Genomic DNA, 3,759 nt, shown 5'->3' with positions numbered 1-3,759 from the left:
GACTATCCATTAAAGATTGGTGAATGCACAGTTCCAACTGATTTTGTAGTCATGAAGATGAAAAAGACCAAAGAGCTACCTCTTCTGCTTGGAACTCCATTTCTGAACACCACAGGAGCAAGGATGGACTTTGATACTCAAAGAGTGGTGCTTACTAAGGTAGATGATGAAGTATCTTATCCCCTTAAACCTCCTCTTGCTGGATTTTGTGGGGTTATATCTGATGATTCTGATGAGTTGAAACACTATGAGATGAAGTATGTGGGGAGTATTGGAACTATAGAAGAAGCTCAACCCCTTGCATCTGTTGAGAAGACGAACAAATCCTTAGTAAGACCTGATCTTGAGTTTGAAGGAGAATTTTTTAGTGATGATGAAGCTTGCTTGGAATCTTTTTTCTCCTACACCAAGTGAGAAGGAGGTCAGCAGCAACAAAAGCAATGGTTCAGGGTCTCAAGACAAGAACCCAACAAGCACCAAATCATTCACTCTTGGGTCCTCTTCTCAAGTCTTAACTCTCACTCCATGGAAGTTTGAGGTGGAGCTGTGGAATACAAGGTTAAAGGCATTAGAGGATCAAAACCTTTTGCAAAAGTCAGGGCAATCCTCACACAAGAGCTCATAGACAAAGGGTCATCTGGTGTTCAAGAGCTGATGAACAGGGACCTAATGCTTGAATTCATGGACAAGACAAGGAGCATCAAAGCTCCTCCTCTCACTCACTAAGAAAAGAGTATGAAAAGTCAAACTTAGTGACTTAAAACAAAGTGCTCTTGGGAGACACCCCAAGCTTATCCTTGTACATAACTCTTTTTAATTTTTTCTCTTCTTTTTCATGTTTTAGGATATGTTAATGGGTTTTGTGAAGTGTTTTCAGGTCTAAGGTAACTTATGGATGTTGTGGTCCAATGACAAAGTGAAAAGGAGTCTGAGAACAAGCTGAGGAAGGACTTAAGGAATGAAAACTGGTGAGCCGCCTGGTGTACTACTTGGGTGTGCGAGTTGGACAAGGTCAGGTCCCATCTAGCACACCTGTTCGCAAATCACACCTACATGGGTGTGCGAGTCAGTTCTCCCCTGATCCAAGTAGCACACCTGTTCGCAAATCACATCTACATGGGTGTGCGGGTTGGTGTCTCCTAGGGCCATGTAGCAGCAACAAAGAAGGCCAGAACTTTCAAGATGCTTTATGTGCGACTTGGGTGTGTGAGATAGGAAGGAGAGCAGCCCATGTCGCACAACTACATAACACCAAGCTTTATGTGCGACTTAGGTGTGCGAGTTGGTCCAAGACAAGTCCATGCCGCACAAGGGAGTTCAGGCCAAGCCAAACCCATCTCCAGTGATGTCTGGCCTCATCTGGTACAGATACTCACTCCCCTTTTGCATAAGAACCACACCAGGTATCACTCCAAACACTTGTAAATGAGCATTTAGCATTTTTCTTTATCTTTTGCATGTTTGATTTTTCCTCTTTCTCATGCTTTTATAACACAAGGGACTGTGTTATTTAAGTGTGGGGGAGAGGCTTTGTGTTTACTAATCATGTTTTCTATGTTCTTATTTTCTCTTTTGCCTTTTTGAGTCTCATTTGATCATGCATACCATTTAGTGTATATAAAAAAAAAACCAAAAAATTGAAATATTTGAAAATTTAAACACAAAAACAAAATGTTCATGTAGCTGCATTCACATTTTAGGATTGAGTCTAGCTTGCATCATATAGGTTGCATTGTGCATGGAGTAATGATAGTTTTTTTTCTTGAGAGTACATCACTTTGAGAATTTGGACCAAATATGCTTGTGAAATGATTTTTATGCTTGCAAGGCTTGAAATGATTTGAATCTGAGAAGAAAGTTTATATTGAACTCAACTCTAATAAGTGAAAACCCTGAACTTGACTTGAAATTATCATTTGGTGCATTGTTTGAATAAGCTTGTGGATACCAATATACATATTTGAGCTAGAATCCTGTTTTTACCATCCTCTTCCTTAGCTCAAATAGCTGAATCTGCATAATAGATCAGTTTTCCTCACCCTGAACCCATCCCTCTTTCAAGCCAATTGTTTGTGTGTGATTGAGAGGCCACCTTGGACCAAACTTAGCAGAAAGTGTTAGGTTTAGGGCGACAAGTGCAAGTTTCATTGAGTGCTAAGTTCCATCATCAAGGAGCTGAGAGATTTGGCAAGAACTAGTGTGGGGGAATACTTGTTGGTGAGTGGAAAAAGGAGAGATGAGTGGAAATAAAATAAGAATGGTGAGAACTAGGGGATAGAAAAAGAAAAGAAATCAGTCTTGGAGTTTTGAGTCAAAGAAAGTGAGCTCTAGTGTTTTGAAAAGAAAGAGTCTAGCCTCTAAGTGAAAAAAAGAAGCCAAAGAGCTCAAATGTTTTAAAAAGAAAGAAAAAGAGGTTGGAGGTTACAAAAGAAAGTGAAAAAGAGCTATGGAAAGTTTGAACTCCAAGACTTGTGTATGAAAAGGAAAAGAGAATCCCCTAGTGAGAGAAGAATGAGTGTGAAAAGTAAGCAAGTGAGGACACTTTGAGTAGAGTGTGGGGTGGGATGAGTCCTTGCCCTTGTATGCATAGGTTGCCTTTTACCTTTAGCATTCTGCCAAAGTTTGGTCATTCATAGAGAGATCCTTTTGCTGCATTGAACCCACTCAGGCATTGATAAGATCATTTTAGTCTCATAACCTCACCCTAGCCAAACTCTGTTTGTTTAAACAATGCATCATTTGATTAACTTGGTAAAAAGCTTAATGAATGTTAAAGAGTTGAGGAATAGGAGAACTTGTGGAGATTACTGTTGAGTTGATACATCAAAGTATGGTTTTGCATTGCATATTGAGCATGAACTTGAATTCTCTTAGTGGTCACTTCTCTCAAAGGAAATATGAACTCCCATGCATTCAACCTCTCTCTCTCATTTGTTCTTGTTTGCTTGAGGACAAGCAAAGGAAAAGTGTGGGGGAGTTGATATACTCATATTTTGTCATGTTTAGGATTCCATTTTTGTCCAAATATTGAGTCTCATCCATACATTTAGGTAGTTTTACATATATTTGTCTTTGCTTTTGTCTTTAGTTAGGAATTGCATTAGGTCCTAGAGAGTTTAGCACTTTTGGAGAGTTTACAGGTCATTTTTAGCTAATTGGGAGCAACTTGGAGCTGGGATCATGGAGGAACCCTCACCTGTGTACAGCAACTCGGATAGATGGTTTGGTGCAGACAAAACCCTCCCTTTGATCGCGAGGGACGAAGGACTTGAAATGCGATTCAACCTCCGGTGTCTTACTCAAGAATCAAGAGGAATGAGTATTGTTTCCGGAACACTTGGAATCAGACGATTTGGAGCCGTGAACTGGGAGATATCGCCATCGGAAGGAACACATGTCTCGCGGCCCGATCAGTTCCTATGCGATGCGCCTCAAAGAACCGGTGTAACGGAGCCCTTACAGACGTCACTCGAACCAAAACTCGTCACAAAAGTTCGAGATATTTGAGTTGTCTTTCCAATTCAATTAAAATCATGCCATTTGGAGCCATATCGTGGAAGTTACTCTCCCCTCAATGCAAAGTGGTCCGAGGAGGCTTAGGTTGTGCGATACGGTACTGCGACTTATATTAACTCGCACCCATGAATGTTCAAAGCTCTGGAAACAAGTTGAGACTTTAAAGATGAGTTTAAGGAGACTCTGAGCAAGGTAGAGACTTCCAGAATCAAATTTGAGTAAGTCCACAATGCTGTGCGAGAT

Source organism: Eutrema salsugineum, unplaced genomic scaffold (assembly GCF_000478725.1).
Source record: "Eutrema salsugineum unplaced genomic scaffold, Eutsalg1_0 scaffold_3, whole genome shotgun sequence".
Classification (NCBI taxonomy): domain Eukaryota; kingdom Viridiplantae; phylum Streptophyta; class Magnoliopsida; order Brassicales; family Brassicaceae; genus Eutrema; species Eutrema salsugineum.
The sequence above is the reverse complement of the archived record's forward strand: the minus strand, read 5'-3'. Positions refer to the sequence as shown.